The 23,099-nt window shown below is 36.8% G+C and overlaps 1 pseudogene; it reads left to right on the forward strand.

Annotated features, from left to right (window-relative positions):
* The first annotated feature begins 390 nt into the window (after positions 1–390).
* Positions 391–23,091, forward strand: LOC149171948 (uncharacterized; annotated as a pseudogene).
* Positions 23,092–23,099: the final 8 nt, after the last annotated feature.

Genomic DNA, 23,099 nt, shown 5'->3' on the forward strand with positions numbered 1-23,099 from the left:
GGCCTTTTGGTCTCCACCTTTGATCAATCCATTTGTATAGCTCTTTCTCAGATGGCCAGTAGCCTATAAACTTGCATATCAGGGCATGGTCCTTCATGTAACAGTTATATTCCTCGAGTTTGTTGCAGGGAATGACGTATCTTGGTTGTTTTTGTGCCCTAGGTAGGCATTTTCCTGCCATCCGTTTCTGCCATAGGTTACCCATCACTGGGGCATAGTTTTCCTTCTGGTTCTGCTGCCTTCCACTTGCACTGGTCTCCCCGGCTACCACATTCTTGAAGGAGGGGATCTCTCCCCTCCCCGTTGGGTTTTCCATTAATCCCTCAGCTCTTGCCTCTGATTATTTACCCTGCCCTTACTGTTGAAAACTGGTTCGTTGAGAGGCGGGTAATGCTAAATCCGCCTTCCCAAACAGTCCTCTTCAGCTTCCTTCTGCCTCCCTCCCGCGTTGTTCTCTATCAGCTCCGTCTGGTGCGCCGCCTGCAAACCCTAGCAGCGCGCATCCTCAATCCATCAGGTATATTCATTATAACTAATTATAATTAAATAATAAGATCTTCTATAATTAACCATAATTAAAGCTATTAACTTGCAAATGCTTAACCAAAAATCTTTTTTAAACATTATCTAATTAACTTCTTAAACGAGTTCTATACATACACTTATTTGAATTGAATTAGTTTGTTGATTTGAATTTATAAGTGTTGCAAGGCAGTTTAATGCAAAAAAAAATTGTAATCTACGTTGGTCAATGCTAAGTTAATAGTGGTCAATTAGTGATAAATTTATTTTTGCATAATTTTCTTGTAAAAATCATTACAAAAATGTCTAAAAATCATGCATGAATTATACAAGTCTTTGAATTTAAAAGACTTATCAAATTCATCTGACACTTAGCAAACCATGATCTTCACACACATATCGTCTCTCCAATTGATAGATCAGCTCCCGTGGCAGATCAACTCTCCACGCACAACAGGAAAACTGTCAACCAAGCCTATGCGCCACTCCCAACAACACTCAACATATTAGACCACAACACAATCTTAACCCCTGTGCTTTGATACCAATTTGAAAATCAATGAAGAACAAATATGAAATAATCAGCTCTTAGGGGAGAGGCTAGCTCACTATCAGAGTGCCTGCACTGGGCACTTCTGTTGACCAGCTCTTACATATATAAGATAAGTTTCTTAAGAAGTTTTAACAACTCTCTAATAAATAAGATCTAAATCTTAAATAAAATAGTTTAATCTCAACAAATAAGATCTAATAAGATCTAAATCTTAAATAAAATAGTTTAATCTCAACAAATGAATATTAATAGATTAATTAAAAATTAACTAAATTTCTCCATTATTTCTAAATATATATTTCTCAATTTACACCAATAACATTTTAAAAATATATTAAAAATCTTAAAAAAAAACAAACAAATTTTACATTTTTAAAAAAATTAAAAAATCTTTTAATATAAAATTTTAAATGCTTTGTTTTTTCTTTATCCAAAAAAAATTATAAAATCTAAAATTATTTATTCAAACTCAATTTATAATATTTTTTTAATTAAATAATTATAATCTTTTAATATCACCAACAAACAAAAAAATAAATCATTTATTCAAACTCAATTTATAATATTTTTTAATTAAATAATTATAATCTTTTAATATCACCAACAAACAAAAAATTGGCATGTTATCATATAAATTATATTATATAAAAGAAAAAATATAAGATTAAAAAAATATTATCGTTATTTTCCATTATTAAATAATATGCACTAAACACTCTCTTAATATAAGCTTTCCTTAATAAATATAGCATAGCATTATTTAATTAATTTAAATGAATTAATTGCATTTTTTAATTCTAAATTATTATATACTTATTCATTTCTCTATATATATGTTATTTATGATCCGTGTTTAAAATAACATGAAAAATTCAAATACATTAACTCATTTCAATTATTATTTACACGTTAACTTATAATTTTATGGATTTTTTTTATAATATTTTTTTTAAATAAAAATATATATTACTTTTTTATATATTTACATTGATAGATGTTCCTCTACGAAGTTGGGTTGAACAAATTGAGCCAATCATAGAGGTTTATTTTCATTGTCGTTTTTCGAAGAAAAAAAATTACATGTGGAATAATTGTCTAAATCCCCACTTCAAGTTTAGGTTGTAAGGCCGCGCTAACCTTCATTTGCATTTGCTCAGTGGATTGTCGTTCAAGTGTAGCCATAGTAGGGTGGTGTAGTTACAGGGATGTTTCCTTCTCTTATGAAGCACCCACATCATCCATTAGAAGAAATCCCAAACAAAGCGCTAATGCACCCTCTGGATTTCTAAGAGGTAATGAAACCTCCCCAATTGCATGTGAGGGAATTTAATGGATGGTATTTTCTTAGGTGTTGAATTGCAAGATGAAGACCACAAAAACAGAGGACATGATTGAATATCTTCGCTTTGGACCTCACTGAGCATTGCTCTATTTTTAATAATCTCTCATTTGTGGTATGTCCTTACCGTATATTTGGGTATTTCTTTTCTTGGTTCTCTGGTGTGGGCATATTTGCCATTTTCCTTAGGAAGAATGTCATTCTGCATTCAATACAGAAAATACAAAGGTGGATTACAATATCTGATGTGAGATGAACAATCCAGTATAGAGAAGTAGTGATTGTTTATTCAACCCATTACAAGGTGTTGAAGCTTCTTAGTAGTGCAATTTTTTGGGTGGGTGAGTATAGAGTTGCAGAAAAGGATTTGGACAAGGCTATATTTTTTTAGGGCTAATAATGTTGATGCATAGTGTGATCTTAGGTCGTTCGTATATGCCATGGGGATGAATGAAAGAGTCATACAAGAGTTTCAAAAATCCATAGACCTAAAGCCAGATCATATGGATTCTTTGTATAATCTTGGAGGGTTGTTTAGAGATGTGATACCAAAGAGTTGTAGAAATGTACAACAAGGTACTTCCTATCATGCCTAATCTCTGGCGTGCTCTGCTCAACAAATTGGTGGCGTTGTTGGGTGCTGGAGAAACTATAGAAGCTAAGAAAGCTTTGAAAGAGGCTTTCAAAATGACAAATAGGGTGGAATTATATGATGCTATTATGCATTTAAAGCATCTCCAGAAGAGGCGTAGAGGGATTTCTTCAATTATTAGAAGAGAAAATCAGCATGAAGGTTCTGAAGCTTAGGTACAAATGGGAACTGGTAGTGCAAGCTATGAAGAAGGAATATTGGTTGTTGGGATAGGGTCCCTTGGGTCAATTTTGGGCAAAAGCCCAAGTTTTGATGTATAAAGATGTAAAGTCTCTACAAATTAAAGAGTCAAAAAGGGTTTTACCCTTCTTTTATGTAAATTGAATCAGCTTTTGAAGATCTACCCATGGTCCGCGAACCATGGGATTGTATAAATAGGTGTGCCTTATAGAGTCTAAGGGATGATATGGAAGTAGAATAATAGAAGTTGTTTATGGGTACGACAGAAGGAGTCTAAGTTAGTGCAGAAGGTAGAAGAAAGGCTCTGCAGTTGTGTGTGTAGAGGCCTGAAGTAGTGTTCGCAGTTGAGTGCGCGAACCCTTGCAACTGAGTGTGCAGGGAAGTATTGAGTTTGTAATCTTAACTGATTATCAATAAAGAAGATTATTACATAAATTCCTGTGTTTATCCATTTAATTCTGTTATAATGCGCTTTATGCTGTGATGAATGATGGGTTTATGAAATAATGTTGTATTGATGCGCGACTTTACTAGATCTATATTGTTATGTGAACACAATTGATGTCAAGTCTTTATGTGAAGATTATATCATTGTATGTTAAAGTTATCTAACACTTAAGCAGATTTGAATAAATATTGGGTTAAGAATAATCTTGGATGCCCATAAGTAGCTAATTAGCCTATTTAGGGTCCACAAAAGCTAGTCGTAGACCTTCACGGAGGTCTAGAAGCGGATTAAAGGGAGTTCCATCGATAAGCCATAAAGCCTTATCGATCTGCGTGAAGGAATATCTAGATCACAAAAAGACATCACATTTCTCTCTGAGTGCGGAAACTTGGTTCCGGCATCCCCACATACTACTTCAGGTGAGACTTCAATCCGCACTCCGTGGATTGATGCCGAAAGGGCTAGTAGTGTAGGGATTTGTTTGGCGCAACTAACTTTGAACCTAGGTCAGGACCCACTAATCCAACAAATGGTTCTGTTGCTGGGACCAGGATCTGCATAAAGAAATGTGTGATGTCGCATCACTAGAATCCAACAAAGAAAGAGATTGAGAAGTGGTTGGATAGAAAGATCCACGAATTCGCGACGCAAGAAAATAAAAATTCGCGCCTGACAAAATAACAGTGGGTGGACAGATATATGTACATGGAAATACATGAAATTTTCTTATGCACCTTCTCAATCGAACTATACGAGTGGATTGCTAAATTTGTAGACGGCCAAAGTAGGTGGAGGCTTGACGTTCCAATAGTGTGGACATCAGAGCTAGTGTGAAGGTTGGAAGCTTCTGAAGATAAGATCGTGCACGTTGTTGATCACTGGCTTAATCAGTCATAGGAGGATTTGTGACAAAATTCGCGGTCGATACCTCAGTCAGCGAAAGCAAAGCATAACGATGCTTCTTCTAAGGACCCCGAGATAAGTACTTAAGGTCTTTGAATGCTTGGATTAAGATGCTCTTGTGTGAAAAGTGGGTTATGCCATTACCTTGATGTTTGGGTCTAAGCAAAGCGAACGAAGTTTTAGAAATCAAGGGAGAAAAGGTCCTGAATATAGTCCATTGATTTGACCTCCTTCAAGTGACGATGAGGGAGCGTCCTAGGCCTCACCATAAAGCATTGTATAGTTGATAAGATAGGGCTTTCCACGGATACCTCATCCGCCCACACCACCTCCACATTCACCTCCACAACATATACCTTCATCCACACCACCACCACCTCCACCGTCATTCAACATGTTAAATACGATGAAGTTGCCCGTTTTCAAGGGCTTTGGAAGCGAGGGCCCAGATCAGTTTTGGTTCATTGTGAAGGTTGTGTGGACAACACAACAAATTACAGATGATAATATAAAGAAGGCGTAGTTGGTTACTGCTCTACAGGATCGCGCGCTGACATGGTACATTAAGTATTGCACCGATAACCCACTGGCATCATTAGCAGACACTCAAACCACTCTGAACAAAGAATTTGATAAGCCTAAGTTTGAATCGCAATTAGTAATTGGATTCAAGGAAATCATGATGAGGTCCGACAAAATGCCCTAGGAATTAGATCAAAGATTGAAGTGCCAGATCCGTGAAGCTAATATGAATCTCACAGAAATTCAGCATTGTGAATGGTTTGTAGCCTCACTCCTGCCCCACTTAAGGGTTGATTTATCACAACAAAAGATAGGAACTCAGACGGAAGCCTGAAAATTGCGATGACATTGCATGAAATGCCTATTCAAGACGCTTCTTTGGGGGTTCAACAGATCCACACAGAGTTGCAGAACCTTTGCTTCGAGTTGCAGGGATTGAAAAAAGAAACAGCGGCTCGACTGAAGGTACGCGAAGAGGTGTGGTGCCTCAAGTGTAAAAGCCAGGGGCATGATAAAGATCATTGCCTTCTCTTCGCAAATTATATTATAGGGGGAGGGCCAATGCCTCTGAGGCAGGAAGCTCTAGCAGGACCAAGTACAGGGCCCACGCTATGGTGTGCTATCTGTCAAGTAGCCGGAAAACATGTAACGGACAATTGCCACTTGCTGCAAAAATTTGTGCAGACGCCACAATAGTTATTCTGCGATTTCTGTAAATCAATGGGCCATGATGAGCACCATTGCCACAACTACAAATTAATGATGGATAGAACGTCCGCGTATTGAATGCAAGCAGAGACTCAACCTCCAGATCAGGGCGTTAGGGGAGTGCGTAGAGGATACTAGGGTCGCGAATGAGGCCGAGGAGGAGGAGGACCTAGGAGAGGTTGAGGGCAAGTTATTTTCTATAATTATGAAACGTCGGGACACTACACATGGGAGTGTACAAACCAGACTCGTTGGTCATGTCGATATCGCACTCAGCTTGACCACGCAATAGAAGAATTCCTTATATTAATAGCTAAAATGCAGGAGAAGAAGGCACAACCTTAGCAGCCTACCCAAAATTTACATATGATGAGGGCTGAGCCCCATGAAGAGGATCCTAATGTGAATATTGTACTACGAAGTGGAAAGATGATTGGTGATGATAAAGGGAAACAACCTAAAGAAATCGAGTGGGTGTGGAAGGCTCCAAAAAAGGAGGTTGGGTTTGATCTGGAGCACGCGAAGGAGACATTCATGGAAGAAAAGAAAAGCTCCGTTGAAGCCTCTACCACAGGAAGTCAAGATAAGTTGTCTGCAGAGGTTGACCCCTCTATGCTTACCACCTTTTTGGAGACTTGTATGAAGTTGTTGCGCGATAGAAAGGCTGTGAAAGGACTACAAGAACTAATAAATAAGTGTGTTGGTAAGGAAACTTCTCCTGAAGGACACCGCTTAGTCAGAAAGATAGGAAAGCACAAGATGAGAACAGGGTGCAAAATGAGGCTCAGTGCACAAATAGGAGACTATGAGATGGACCAGGTTATTTTAGATCTAGGGTCGGATGCGAACGTTTTTCCTAAATAAACATGGGAAAAGATGGGGAGACTTGCGTTGTAATGTTCTCCGATTCAACTGAGGATGGCAAACCAACAAAAGATTACCCCTATGGGGCAATTGCATGGGGCAACCGTTGATATAGAAGGTGTGAGTGCGCTGGCTTATTTTGAAATGATAGAGATTGTTGATGACATCAATCCATACCCCACGCTCCTGGGAATTGATTGAGCTATTGACATGAATGGGGTAATCAATTTGAAGATGCGGACAATGTCATTTGAAAGAAAATAACTCCGTGTTGTAGTCCCATTGGACCTTGTAGAAGGACCGCGCTATACTAAACCAGTCCGCGACTATGAAAGCGATGATGATTTGGACCAGATCTATAAGATAACAACGTAAGACCAAGACTGGGTTAATCCGACAACTAATGGACGAATTTCATGGGATCGTGAAAGTTCCTGTAATTCAGATTCAGATGAAGAGTTGGAACATTGGCAAAACAAGCTACATGAAGTATCCACATTGCACTACAACATGATGACCAAATCGTTGCGTTGTGTGTCGTCAGAGGTAAGAAATTTTCCTTATTATGATGGTTTAACTGACGTGGATAAATTTTTGGATGCTTTTGAAAGAGAAGTTCTAGAGGATTACCGTTTTTAGGCGTTGGACTGGGCACTGTGCACTATGCTCGCTCGGTGGTGGGGTATGCACAAAGACAACTTTGATGAGTGGTGCGATTACAGAAGGATGATGAGAACGCGGTTTGGTTAGCCTAAAGTACGGGTAACTGAGAAGTATGATGGGAGGAATGATCTACGTGATCACTTGGCTAAATGGACTAAGGTATATGGAACAGAGCCGCAACCAGAATGGGTGCATTTATTCTATCACACTCTGGACGTAATCCCTATGAACTGGTATTTGGAAATGGACCTCCGCTATGACACTGTGAAATGGGATGTCTTAAGAGAAGGGTTCATGAGGACATTCAACTTTGAAGATGGGTTCGAAAGAATTGATGAGGCACCACAGGAGGTTAAGGCAACAATCTTCATAATACCGCAAGATCCTTTGGAATTGATTCAACCAAATTGGAGCACCCATCTACGTTATGCCCTGGAATGCTATAATGTGACTGCTAAAGGAGAGGATGAGGATCCAAGGAATATTAACATTCCATAAACAGAAGGCTGCCGTGAGGTAAAAGTACCACATATAGAGAATCCAGACATCACTGCACCATTGAAAACTAGGCAAGTAAACATTGGCACAGAGGCGGAGCCGAAGTTTGCAAAGATTGGGGATTACTGGGATGATGCTATAGTAGATAAAGTCGCTGAGTTGCTCCACGAATATCAGGATTTGTTCCCTACAAAATTTTTGGACTTGAAAGGCATCATAGGCGATTTGGGAGTGATGAAAATAACTCTGAAACTGGACGCAAAGCCTGTTAAGCAGAGGCCATATCACCTTAATCCAAAATACAAGGAAAAGGTCTGCTTGGAGTTGGACAAGATGCTTGAAGCAAGTATTATTGAACCTGTGGAGGAGTCTGATTAGGTGAGTCCAATGGTAGTTTAGGAAAAGAAGCAGAAGGACGAAATAAGGATTTGCGTAGATCTTAGAAAGCTTAACGATGCCTGTGTCCATGATCCCTTTCTGACACCGTTTACTGATGAAGTATTGGACAATGTGGGAGGACAAGAAGCGTATTCCTTCACTGATGGGTTCTCTAGGTACCATCAAATTAAGATCACGCCAGAATATAGGAGTAAGACAACCTTCGTGATAGAATGGGGTTGTTTCCAGTATACAATAATTCCGTTTGGACTCAAGAATGCGCCGGCAATATTCTCTCGCGTACTCATCGCGACATTCAAAGAGTTCATTAAAAAAATATTGGAGGTCTATTTCAATGACTCGATAGTGTTTGCACTAGTCAAGTTCCATGTAGACAGTCTGCACTTAATTTTGGATACGTGTCGAAGGCATCAGATTGTGCTGAACCTGAAGAAGTGATTATTTTGTGTCCCCTTTGGGATTTTGCTGGGTCATGTGGTATGCAGGCAAGGACTCATGGTGGACCCTGCCAAGAAGCGAAGGAAAGAGGCCGAGTAGAAGGCCCAACTAAAAAAGGAGTGTGTTGCGAAGCAGCATGCTGAACAAGAAGAGCGCGTCTCCGACCGGAGTGGTAAGTCCCCTTCACCCCAAACAAAGGAAGAGGAGAAATCAAAGCAAGGCAGTGGCGGTCAAGAGGAACAAAGCACTCCCTTCCAGGTAAAAATGTATAGGGATCAGAAGAAGGGGAGGCCCTGGAAGAAGTCGAAAGTGACAAAGCCTTTGCTGGATCCAATCATACTAACAAAAGGTGATCTCAATGAGATCAGAGATAAGGTGCGCGATCCAGGTCGGTGCAGGGCAGGTAAGCGTTGCACCAATGAGTTTGGCACTAGGGACCAGTCAGGTAGCAAAGATGGTCAGATCACTAGATCTCCGGGCAGTTGCACTACCAGAAGGATCATTAAGCGTGGAGGCGGCCGATGACAAGGTCATCGTGAGTTCTCTAAAGAACATCAGCCTCAACCTCACCGCGCTCCCTAATGAGTATCTTCACACGCTGTAGACAGGTGTGACGACATAGTTAAGAGCACGAGAGCAATGTGCCCTACGCCTCATAAGCAAATATTGAGTGAGAAACAAGCAGATGTTCACTGAGAAGACAGAGGCCTTGAAAGCAAAAGACACCATCCAAGCATAGAGCCCTCAGATAGTGGCCGCGGTGGCAGAAGCATGTAGGACAGTGCCAAAGTTTCACATACTTGAGGAAGCACCGTTGGAGGCCAAGATTAGAAAACTTACTGCGGGCGTGCACGATGCCAAGGCAGAGGTGGCCAAAGTTCAGTTTGAGCTGAACATGAAAATCACTGAACTGGAGCTGAAGTCACAGCCTTCAACCCCGCCAGAGGTTAGGGAACAACGCGAAGCCGCTGTTAAGGATGGAGTCACTATGGTGGATGCCACGGTTGTGGACTGCACTGCATTGTTTGAGCAGGCTATGGAAGTAGTGACAACCCTACAAGAAGATCCTACCATGCATGTATTAAATATAGAAGTCTGCGAGCTCCATTAGCAATATGACGAAGTGAGGGCGATGATGCGCACCATTGCCACAACACAGCGCCTCGCCAAGCTACAAGAGGCTAAGCAACTCCTTACACAGGTGGAAGTGGCACAGAAGAAAGAGGCAGTCCTTAAGGCCAAGTTGGGGCCTTGGTTGGATGAAGCCTACATAGTCTCGGCCAACATATAGGAAAATTTGCGAACTTGCAGAGTACGCAGCAGCAAATCAAGCGAGCCAACGAAGGACCAGCCACAGAGCAGCTGGTAGAAAAAATCAAGCAAGTAGCCATGCAAAGTTCGGCTGAAGTAGCGGTTGCACAAGTAGAATTGGGGGATCTTTGCAGTAAGATCTCCTTGGGTCAATTTTGGGGCAAAAGCCCAAGTTTTGATGTATAAAGATGTAAAGTCTTCACAAATTGTGGTTGCAGGGTGTGTAGTTAATTAAAGAGTCAAAAAGGGTTTTACCCTTATTTTATGTAAATTGAGTCAGCTTTTGAAGATCTACCCATGGTCCGTGAACCATGGGATTGTATAAATAGGTGTGCCTTATAGAGTCTAAGGGATGATATGGAAGTAGAATAATAGAAGTTGTTTATGGGTACGATAGAAGGAGTCTAAGTTAGTGCAGAAGGTAGAAGAAAGGCTCTGCAGTTATGTGCGCAAAGGCCTGGAATAGTGTCCGCAGCTGAGTGCGCAGACCCTTGCAGTTGAGTGCGTAGGGAAGTCTTGAGTCTGTAAGCTTCACTGATTATCAATAAAGAAGATTACTACATAAATTCTTGTGTTTAGCCAATGACTTTTGTTATAATGCGTGTTATGCTATGATGAATGATGAGTTTATGAAATAATGTTGTATTGATGCGCGACTTTACTGGATTTATATCATTATGTGAATAAAATTGATGTTAAGTTTTTACGTGAAGATTATATCATTGTATGTTAAATTTATCTAACACTTAAGAATATCTGAATAAATACTAGGTTAAGACTAATCTTGGATGCACGTAAGTAGCTAATTAGCATGTTCAGGGTCTGCAAAAGCCAGTCGTAGACCTTCGCGGACGTCTAGAAGCAGGTTAAAGGGAGTTCCATTGATAAGCCATAAAGACTTATCGATCTGTGCAAAGGCAAATCTAGATCACAAAAATACATCACATTGCTCTCTGGGTGTGAAAACTTGGTTCTAGCATCCCCCATACTGCTTCAGGTGAGACTTCAGTCTGCGCTTCACGGATTGATGCCGAAAGGGCCAGTAGTGTAGGGATTTGTTTGGCGCAACTAACTCTGAACTTGGGTCAGGATCCACTAAGCCAACATTGGTTGTTGAACTAGGCAGGTTTAGAAGAGCAAGTGGAAAAACCACACCTAGACAGTACCCATCCTGTGCTCTAAATATCATAAGTTTCTAGAGGCTAACTAGATTGAATCTTTGTGATATAGATGTTCTGAAAAAGGAATTAACTGAAACATAAGTTCTCATTTCTCAATCTAGTAGTGGTGTATCAAAGAAAACCATCCTCAAAACAACTCTTTAACAAATTTACAGAGATTACTCTATTTTATCAAGCCAAAAATATTCCAAGGAGTTATCAAGGTAGTGAATGAAAGAGTGTTAACTATATTGGATGGGACAGGATCAGGCAGAGTGGATTTGGGCTTGTTTTATGCCATTCTTTCTCCCATTTGTGCAGGTCCCCCAAAGAAGAGAAAATGTTGTGCTTTTGATGGTTTAGTGTGGCATTCAATAAAGGGTATTGGTGCATAGATTAGGAAGATAGATTCAAATTCATATATTAGAAGTCTATCTTCCATCAGAAGGAGTAAATGACATGATGGAAGTTCATGGAGAGGATGAAACTACAAGTATCTCATTTCCCAAGTTTCTAGAAATGTTTGACGATCCAAACTAGGGGTTTGGCATCATGAACACCCTACTAAATATTGAGGTAGGTTATAGGGTGTGTCATGGTCCTCTAACTTGTGCAATTTCCCCCTTTGTCTCTTTCCATTTAATTTTTTTTTATCAAAGTATTAAGTATGTGACTTCTAAACATGAAAAATATGGCATCTTATCCATTCCTCTGATACTGCAACTAAGCTCCCAAAGCCTTGAGCTTCTATTTCAAGGAAGTTTTTGTTTTAACTTCTTTCCTATATGATGCATAAACTATTAATCTTTCGAACAAGTGTTGTAATGTATATAAACATAACTTTCATTTTTTTTTTTTGGAAACATTTATGAAATTCCATGGTTATATATGGTGAACGATCATTTTCACTCCTTTGTTTCCTTCCTGTTTAGTATGTCCTAACAGGGCAAGGAGTCTTGTTGAAATTATGGACCCCTATCAGATGGAGTCTTCTAAAGTCTTACTGAAAGTATCCATCCCTATCAAATGGGATCATCTAAAATCTTATTGAAAGTGTTTATCCCTTAATTAATACCTTCCAATCAAGGTCATCTAAAGACGTATTTAAAGTATTTACCCCTTAATTAAGGCCTCCCAATCAAGGCCTTCTTGAAAATCAAGTACCCAAACCATGAAGAGAAAACCTTTCAAAGCTTAGAAAATGCCTCCATTGCCTTAGCTAGCAGAGGTGAGGCTTCTTAAAACCGGGGTGAACTATATAATGGATTTCTACATGTACAGCTCTAGAAACTTGTTTTTATTTATAATCAAGTGGGGAACATATCCATGCTCCCTACCGTGTTGGTTCGTAAACAAGCTGCAATTTTTTTGACCATTCATTCATGTTGCATAGGGTTTGGCTTGTTTGAGAGACTATGTAGTCCATGCTTCTTACATTTTGAAAGTCTATTCCCTTCAAATTGTGAGGCATCTTACGATCTAAGGAACCTATTTCTAGACATGATATTAGTTTTTTTGGTTTCCTGGTGCTTTCCTATGTCCAAATTTAGTCTCCACTTTCCTGTGATATTTTTCGTTGTTGAGTTTTCTATTTTGTGACCCTATAGTGCGATCCTTTAGACACAAGATCACATGATTATGGTTGCAATGGTGGGATCATGATAGGTTCTTATCAATATGCTTTGAAATATGGTAGATTTAAAAGGGAAGAGGATTATCCATACAAAGGAAAAGATGGCACTTGTAGGTTTAACAAGAACAAATTTATGGCACATTTTTAAAATTTGAGCCTTGCTTCTATTGATGAAGATCAAATTGTTGCAAATCTGGTGAAGAATGGACCTCTATCAGGTACTCCATAATACACACCTATTTCTTTGTTAGTTTATTAGAGAAATACACTTTTATTATAGATAACCTATGCAATTTGATAAGGATTGGTTTTTATCTACCACTGGCATTGGAAGGAAAGTACCTTGACATTAAGGGAGATTTTTAAGAACTTTTTACCTAAAATGAAGAGATTAAATTTTGGTTAATTTATTTATAAGTTTTTGCTTGGCATGGTTATTTATAAGTTGCAGCAAGTGGTTTTAGTGTAATGCTTTTAAGTTCTTTTTGGGCATGTGGTGATTACTTATGTAATTTTATAGGTTATATTCATATCGCTTTCGGTCATTATCTATGTGACGTTGTTGTTTATTTTCATAATAGAACTTCATTATGTTGAGATTTTATCACTTATTTGTGTCTTTTGACATCACAATTGTGTGTGAGTTGTGAATAATATTAGATGCATAAGAATTATAAAACATGAAATAGATTATTTACAAACCTTTATCCATTCAAAATAAAGATCTCTAAGTCATCAATGTACGTTGTGGAGTCCAACACTAACATTTGATGTACCTTTAATTTTTGTTTGTTGGAAATCGTAACCCTCGTGGACATGAGATAATTTTGGTTAGAAAATAAGAAACAAGACGTTGGTATGTGGTAAATCAATTTGTTTTGGTAGTCACTTATTCCATGTGGATGTATTGATGTTTTTCTATCAAATATATGTTGAGGGAATCACTGTATCATTTGCAGTGGGAATCAATGTTGCATTTATGCAGACATATGTAGGAGGTGTATTTTTCCCATACATTTGCAGTAAGTGCAACTTGGATCACAATGTGCTCTTGATAGGATATGGTTCTGCATGCTTTGTTCCCATTAGAATGAAGGACAAGCCCTATTAGATTATAAATAAATCAATCATGGGTACTTAACTAGGGAGGAGGAGATGGATACGACAAAATTTTCATGGGTCATAACATTTGCGGAATCAACATCATGGTTTCCACTATTGCATCTATTTGAGCATTCAAATTAGATCAATTGCTTGTATATACCTATTTATTTAGACTTTGATTGAAACTATATTGTTAAATGTAAATACATATTAGGTAGACATTAAATATACTTTATTCAACTATATTGAATGATATAAGTATTTTAAGGATTTACAAATGAAACACTATTTAAGAATATTAGTGTGGTTTGTGGTTCAAAAAAATCCAGTCAAAAGCTTCAAACTTTGGCTTCCAAGTTTGTTAGTATTGTGAATTCATTTTGAGATTGATTGAATCTTCTTGAATAATTGAACTTACATAAATGTTAATGTTGGGTATGTTCTTGTAGATGTCTTGCTAGTAGCAAAGAATCAAAAATAGCTACGAAGTGGGGAAGTAAGGGAAAACAATATTTTACTCCAATGTTGAACTAAATTGGTCAAAGTGAGGCTTCATTTTTGGCACTAACGATTCTGGAAGAAGTTTGTGCTGGTAACTCCTGATTAAAGTAGGTGAAGTCTTGTTTTTTTTTATTACTAGCTGCAGTTTTTGACCATGTCAAAACATTATAAGTCACCTTCCTAATGAAGTCAACAACTCATCAAGATCAAATTGTCCACAAATGAGGAAGCCTCAAATGTGAATAGGTAACCAAAGTAAAGGGCGGTCATTGAAACTATTTACAATATATTTTAGAGTTAGTTTGTAACGAAATTATTAAAGGCACCAATCTGAAAATTGTATCCATGATTCAAGTTATATTTAAGAAGACCTTGCATCAGGATTCAAGAAAAACAACCTCCTTTCTATCTTTAGCATGAAGATAAAGTAGTATTTTCTTCTACATTGAAAAAATCTAAGTGGAGTGGTGATACTATTAGCGCACTAGAGACCACCCTGTAGGAAGTGTCAAGTGGTAACAATATTGACGTAGTCAATGGCTGAGAGGCCAGTGCATAAATTAGTAGAGGGTATAGCCTCTTATAAGGAAGTTCCTCATAACATTAAAATGTGAATATCTGAATGATTTTAGATTGATTACTTGATCTGATTTTAGAAGTAGGTATTCTTCACTTCAGGTTGCTTAAAGTCACAATCTGTAGGCCACTAGAACGAACCAATGGCAGGTGGTTTGTAAAATATTCCTTGTCATTCTTCATCAATGAATGCTACCTTTGAGACAACCTTAGGGTCAATAATTGAAAGTCCAGTGTGGAAAGTAGTAGAGGTTGTGTTTCCACTCACTCCATTATGAGGTTTTAGTTGATCAAAGTTGCTAAAGAGCAGTGAATTTAATAGGAAAAAAAAAGAGAACGAAGAAAATATAAAATTAGCAACTTATTAACTTTCAACATCTTTAACCATGATAGTTAGGGCATATATCCTTAATTATTATATTGCATTGGGATTCATATATAACCTTTAGCCAGCAAAATTTATAATTGCATATTTAAACTTTTATAAAAGTTAAAATTTAAATATATGATTTTAAATATGAAATATGTAAAGAATAAAGTGTTGAATATTGAATCCTAAAGGCGAAGTGAAAAAGAATATTGGAAAAATTATTATATATATACTAATCATAAAACTATTTGCATCGAGATGCTCTCTATAGTCTAGTATGGAAGTGATGTTGTAAGAAGTTATGTAAGATGTAATGTAATGTAATGTTATGTTGACTTGTTCAACATTTAAATTTAAAATTAAAAAAAATTAAGTATATATAAGTAATCACTTTATAGGTTTATTGATGGTGGTTTACAAGCCCATGGTATTTGTCCATGGTATTTTTTATGATGAAGCCTATATAAAGGCTTAACAAAATCCATTATGAAATGCAAGAATATTAGCTTAGATTTCATCTTAACTCTGGACTTCATCCCTCTGACACTTGGAACATCTAGATTTAACACGAATTTAGACTCGTCTATATAATAACAAACTTATAACTAATGAAATAAAATTTGAAACTATAATTAAATAATGTGATTAACACTGAAAGCAAAAATAAACATTTTGTTATTATCATTTTATATCACATTTATATTAAAATGTAGATTATTTAACCATAGCCTTATCATATATTTAAAAAATTTATAGTAAATATGCAAGAGAAATTTAACTAGAGAGTAGCAAGAAATAAAATCAATAAACCTAATATGGCACATAACCGTATTCTATATATTTATAAAGTTTATAATAAATATATAAAAATAAATAAATTATATAAAATAAAAATAAATTTTAATATCTAAAGTGTAATGGCATAAGCATGGTTGATTGTGACTAGATTGTTGGGAGATAAACAAAAAAATTATTTTTCTAAAAAAGGATAGTATTAAATTTTTTATTATTTCAAATTTTAGGAAGAAATTGTGGTGTGATAAGGAGTCATATGAAAAAAATACATTAAGATATTATAAGGAGGTCATCAACCTAAATCTTGATAATCAAAAGTATCTTTTTGCCTTGATTATTATAAAAAAGAAAATATATTGCAATGAACAAGTTATTGTTCTATGTAATAGTTCCAACCCTAATCCTTTATAGCTAAATGATGACATTGTTTTAGCTAGTAGATACAAAGGACACACTAAAAACCTAATTGAGAATTTGCATGCTACTGAGCTAGTCAAGCTTTGTAATTCTCAACGCCTTATAATAAACAATGGTGTAATGAAGTGGTCAAACTCCAACCAGAGAACTTATATTCATGAGCTTGGAAAAAGTGTCATGAATTATGAAATATTTAATATCCTTGTTTCCAACCAAATAATTAATTTTGACTTCTTAGATGACCATGAATTTAACTCCAATCATAGACCTTTATCCCTAACACTAAATTTTACCGTGCGCAAAAACCCCATGAAAGAAAATTTGATAGCCAAAAGTGCCTGTATTTTACAAACAAAAAAATTGATATGAAGAATAATAAAACTACCAACCCTTGGTATGATAAATGAATGTAAAATTGTTCAAAATGTTGTCAAGGATGCTTATAATGAATCTTTAAAATTATATATAATAAATACATACAAATCCCTTATTAAAAACAAGAAAATGTACTCTATAAATAAAAAGCAAGAGCATCTATTACATATTTCTAAATTGGATCCTAAGAAACTTTGAGGCAAATTAGGATTTGTAAAACTAAATATAGTAATATGATTCCCTTCAAAGAATGGAACCCATACCTTCAAAATCTTTATGAATTCCCTAAATCCATGGATATTATTTCAAATGTTCATATAGAGAGTGAAATGTTTTCTCTGAAAGACAGAGTTTAGTGTTTAACTGCTCGTAATTGGGAAAGCTAAGGAAGTTGAAGGATATGAAGTCAAAATTTTAAAATCAGAGTGCTTATCCTCATCCTTCACATTTTCAAGCTCTTTAATTAGGTAATGAAGAAAGGTTTTCCTAAGCCATAGATGCAAAGCCTCATTGTACCTACTTTTAAAGTGATCTGGATTGGATCATTATATTGTTTGGCATCCATATCGACGCATTCAAAGTGGAAAAGGTGGAGGAATCATCTCATGGGACTGTTTTTACCAACGAGACCCAACTAGGAAAAACAAGGTCTGAAACATTCCGGGAGCGTTTTGAGGCATCAAATAACATTTTTTCTAGAGTAAAAATTTGTCATTTTAGCACCACACCTTTTCATGTTATTCTACACACAGAGAACTTTCCAATGACACAAGAATCACATTAATGAGAGTCCATATGCAAAAGTTATGCCACTTGGAAGTTGACCTTCATATTTTCACCACCATAATTCGAGAGGATGCCACGTCAGCCCCTATTATTTGTGGAAAAGGGGCTAGCCATGTTATTATGATGTAGAAGACTCTATAAGAGTCTATATTCTAACTTTGGTTAAGAGTTGAGGTAGTCAAACCTATCCACTAGTAGCCTATTGGGTTGTGTTATAACCGGCCACTAGGAGGAAAATAGTGTCCATTCTTTCGAGTGCATATGTTCCATAGTTAAGAAAAAATAGCCAAAAGGGATAGGAGGTAGAGAAAATAGAAAGGATTTGTGCACTGTAGCAACCCACAGGCCATAACCCATACTTCTTTGTACTCAACCATATTTCTAGACAGAGAAAGAGAGAAGAGAAACCTCACCTTCCAACTGGACTTTTCTCCCAAAAGGGTTTCCCAAAGAAAACACTGTGTCACATGTGTGTGTGAGATGTTATTTTTTGTTCTCTATTTTTCTGCATAATTTTCACTCACATGCATGCACTATTAACAGAAAATCTACAAATCTAGAAATCTAATAAAACTGTAATAGACTAGAAATTCAAATTTCAAATTTAATATTATCATATCTATTGTGACGAACTGTACAGTGGAATAGTGTAATATCCAACACAGTTTACGAATCAAAAAGTGTCAATAAAAGAATTCAATTTTATTGTAGGACCATTATGAGTAGTCCCATTTTAGCCATGTTATACGACATTATTTTGGAAAATATTATTATTCTTTGGCTAGAAAGCCATGAAAAAAAGCTAAAGACAAACCCATTTTTAATTTCTAATCAATTGTAATTAATTACGTTGATGGCATTGTATTTTCTATGTGGACATGGATGTGTTGCTATCATTGAACTAAATGAATCCAAAAAAAAATGTATATGTAATGTCAATGCTTGATTAACAAAATATGTTAACAAAACTAACTAACATAGGAACATTGATACATACTATGATATCATGAATGGGAAAGAGATGATTGCATTGTGGGGAATTATCTTTCCAAATCCTTGCCATGAAATTCAAGTTTACATATGGGTATTTTCTCTCTTTCCCAAGAACTTATTGATTTAGAAGGATTGGGTAGTTGGAATAGTCACCCTCATAAATATAGAAGTCAGAGTGGAAATGGAAATAGTGCTTTAGATTGTGTACATTCCAAATATTTTTAAGTTGACCAATGGATTACCTAAGAGACTAAGGTAAATGTGCGACTATACAAAAATATATTGCAATGGTTCTAGAAAATTTTAGAAGAGGGCAAAGATCCGTAAAGGAAAAAGGGTCTATTACATTCATTCACATGAGGAACTTATTCATTCACACACACACACACACACAGAGTAGATACACATAAGTTCCTAAGAAGTGAAATTCTTGAGAAAAATCCTACCAATGCTGATGTCGAGCCCCTGCCGGTCCTCGAGGTGAAATGAGGCAGAAGGTGTTTCTCGAGGTAACCTTTTGTTGTGTTGTCTGACACGTTTCGTGGTTTTGTCTCACCGTTCTTCCTTCGGAATGATGGGTGAAGCATTTTGGGTGATTAAACTATGTTTTGCTTGCCCAAATACCTCCAAAATGGTGCCATGTGCAAATTGGAATGATGTTGTTGTGTTTTGGGCTCCCTAAAAATAAATTTTATTTTTTAAACATTTATAAAAAGAGCTCTAGACTCTAGTTGGGTAGAGTGGGCTCCAATTTTTGGGTGTTGGTTGAGCATGACATTCAAGAGGTGCGGAAATCACTGAGCAGGGTTTTTTAAAGGATTCAAATATTATCCCTACGTATATTATTCTAATTGACTATTCTGGTTTGAAAAATTATGCATATGTATATTAGAATTATGATTACACTGAGGTAGGATGAATCAGTGTAATGTGGCCAACTTAACAATTTAAACAGTTTTGAAAGTGATCATAACTTAGAACATAACAATGCACCAATAAAGGAAATCATCACATTAACACATAAGAACACTAGATGTACATGGAAATCCTTACTAGAGAAAACCACAAATCTTCTTGTCTTCTTCAATCTTTAGTTACACCAATTTGTAGGCACCAACTTGCTTGAGGCACTAATCCCTAAAATTATTTTGTAGGCACCAACCCCCAAAGATATGCAAGCACCAATTTTTTTTCACACACACACACACAAAGTTATGCATACACTTGGATGAAATCTTACATGTAGGTAGGAATGGGACTATTTGATAGCCAAAGAACCATACCAGTAACTAACTATCATCGAGACATTGAACTATTAATGGTATTATGTCATTGTTCTATTGTATTTTGTATTAATTGATATGAATTATTATGATCTTAGATAAGATGTAGGTTTGTAAGTAACATGACTACTCGAGTGAATAGTTAAATGATAAGCACCTGGAACCAGTGTTGAAGTGTGGTCCATGATAGGGTGTGACCCTAGTTCTAAAGAAAGGTTGGTGGCACTTCCCACTATGTAACCTGCAAATATGAAGTCATGGGAGGTTTGTGAAGGACACATTTCGGTAGACGTGTGATTATGACTACAAGTTTCCTACTGTGGAAGTTAGGTTAATGTAGTTGATGCTTCCGCCATTGTAACTCTATCAAATGTTAGGTTGGTATAGTCAATGCCATAATATATTGCAATAAAGGATTGATAGTATGGGAGTGGAGTAAGTTAGGGAAGATGGGTGGATATAGATTAGTTGTGAACCCCAAGTGGGAAGTGATTGTTCTTGTGCTTCTCCTTAATTATGGTTACTACTTCTTTCTCCCTATTTTTTATGTATGATTGTCATATTACGCCTTGATTCCTTGTATAATATTGAATCTAACTTTGGGACAAAGTTTCCTTAAGGAAGGGCATATGTAATGCCCACTCCCTAAATTTTTTATATTATGATTAGTTATTAGCCTACCCACTGAAAGATTGATTTTTGGGTAATTTATTGTTAGAATTATTAGTATATGTACGAGATATGCATATGATAACTACATACCTACACCTCACACAAACACTCTAGTATTCTATGGTCTATTATGCTAAATAATTAATTGATGATCAAACTTATGATTAGCCTTAAACTTGATTAATTATTAAGCTCAATTAAGTTTGATTAGGCGTTTAAGTGTAACCTTATGATTAATTTAATATTATATTAATTTGGGCCCTCTCATGACACTTTGTCTTTGACTAAACCACTAAAATTATTTGGTTATATATTTTTATGTATTAATTATTATTTAGGGGATTATTGTCTTATCTTATCTTATGGGGTAAATCTGAGACTTGAATTAAAGAATAGGTAGGTGAAGATTTATGGGATAAGGTCAAGGGTGTTAGTTATGCGAGTTAAAGAAAGTGTAGGTAAACATTAATGAGGAAAAAGTTATTTTGGTGGAGGGGGATAAGACTTGGGGAATGAGGATGGCGAAGACACATTTTCTCATCCTAGTTTTGTGGAAGTCTTGTGGAGAGGAGAGGCTGGAGATATTTTTGACACAAAGGGTTCGTATTCTTGATGGAGGCCAAGAGAGGTGTTGGGCACCTAGTGATTTGAGCACATAGTTTTGATACACTACAAGCGACAATTCTGGGCTTCAGAATGGAGGGTTAGGGATCATGTGGAGGTTCCTTGGGACTAGGAACCTAGAAAGGTTGTTCATAGCTGGCTAGGTAGAAAATTTAGTTGGTTGGGATTTGAAGGTCAAGGGAAGGAAAATAACTTCATTGATCTCACAAGCTCCCAGATACTCTTCTTGCTATTGTTGTTATCTAAGTTAGTTTATGAATACTGTGTTTGTATATGTGTATATACAAATACAATCTATTGTTAATGAATATTATTGAAATGATAAATAATTATTTTCTTTTGTATTATAAAACATAACATGGGCATATATTAGTTCAATTTTGATGCCTTGGGTAGGCATCACATAAACCAATTCAACTTGTTGTAGACCATTTCACTTGTGTAATTGGGTCATTTGATATGGTTGGGACTAAATACTAGTCCTATGTAAATTTGGTAAAATAAATACTCCTTGATCATAACATCATACTCATTGTAATATCTCATATTCAAAAATGTTAATTGCTTGTATTACCTACACCCCACACCAAGAATGAGCAGTTAGAAGAATACACAAATCAAAAGGACCAAAATAAATCATTTAATTGTAGTGAGAGGCACTCTCCAACCCAGTATCCAAGAGATGTTGTAATGTCCTGTCCTGTTATGTAAACATTTTGATTCGGTCAAATAACATAAAAATTAAAATTAAATTAAAAATTAAAATAATAATAATAATTATTATTTATTTGAATGATCGGCTGGAAGTTGAGGAGGATGCGCGCTGCTAGGGTTTGTAGACGGCGCAACAGACGGGGCTGACAGGGGCTTATCGCGGTCGAGAGGGTGAGGGAGACTGAAGCGAACGCAGCGGGGAATAGAATCTCGTAATACCCACATCTCAGGCAACGAGATTTCAGCAGCAAAGTCAGAGGAAATAATTCGAGGCAAGCGCTGAGGGGGAAATGGAAAACCCAAAGGGGAGGGGAGAGATCCCCTCCTTCAAAAATGTGGTAGCAGGAGAGACCAGTGCAAGTGGAATGCAGCATAATCAGAAGGAAAGCTCTGCCCCAGTGATGGGTAATCTATGGCAGAAAAGGATGGGAGGAAAATGCTTACCTAGGGCACAAAAACAACCAAGATACGTCATCCCTTGCAACAAACTTGAGGAATACAACTGTTATATGAAGGACCATGCCCTGATATGTAAATTCATAGGCTACTGGCCATCAGAGAAAGAGTTGTACAGATGGATTGACCAAAGGTGGAGACCAAGAGGCCATATAGATCTGAAACTGGGAGCAAAAGGGTTTTTCACAGCTATCTTCATGAATCTGGAAGACAAGAATAGGATCTTCGAAGAAGGCCCATACTTCATGAACAATGCAGGCCTGTTCATGAAATACTGGGAAGAAAGATACAACCCAGAGAAGGAAAAAATGCTCGACGCCCCAATCTGGGTTCGATTATTTGGGCTGCCAGACGAATTCTGGGACCCTGAAATCTTAGAAGGAATCGGGAACTCAATCGGGAGTTTTGTTAAAATTGCGGAAAATACGAAACGAGGCAAATATACTTCATACGCAAGGATCTGTGTCTACATGAATTTGGCAGAACCCCTCCCAGAAAATATTGAATTAGAATATCATGATGAAGTCTGGCAACAGCCAATAGACTATGAACATATACCGTTTAGATGCCGCAGGTGTCATGAATATGGCCATCTATACCGGCAGTGCCCGCTGAATAAGGAGGAGGAATAAAAAAGAAA

The sequence above is a fragment of the Pinus tabuliformis genome, chromosome 4_2 (assembly GCF_031772625.1).
Source record: "Pinus tabuliformis cultivar Carrire ecotype Pingquan chromosome 4_2, CPIR1, whole genome shotgun sequence".
In the NCBI taxonomy this organism is placed as follows: Eukaryota; Viridiplantae; Streptophyta; class Pinopsida; order Pinales; family Pinaceae; genus Pinus; species Pinus tabuliformis.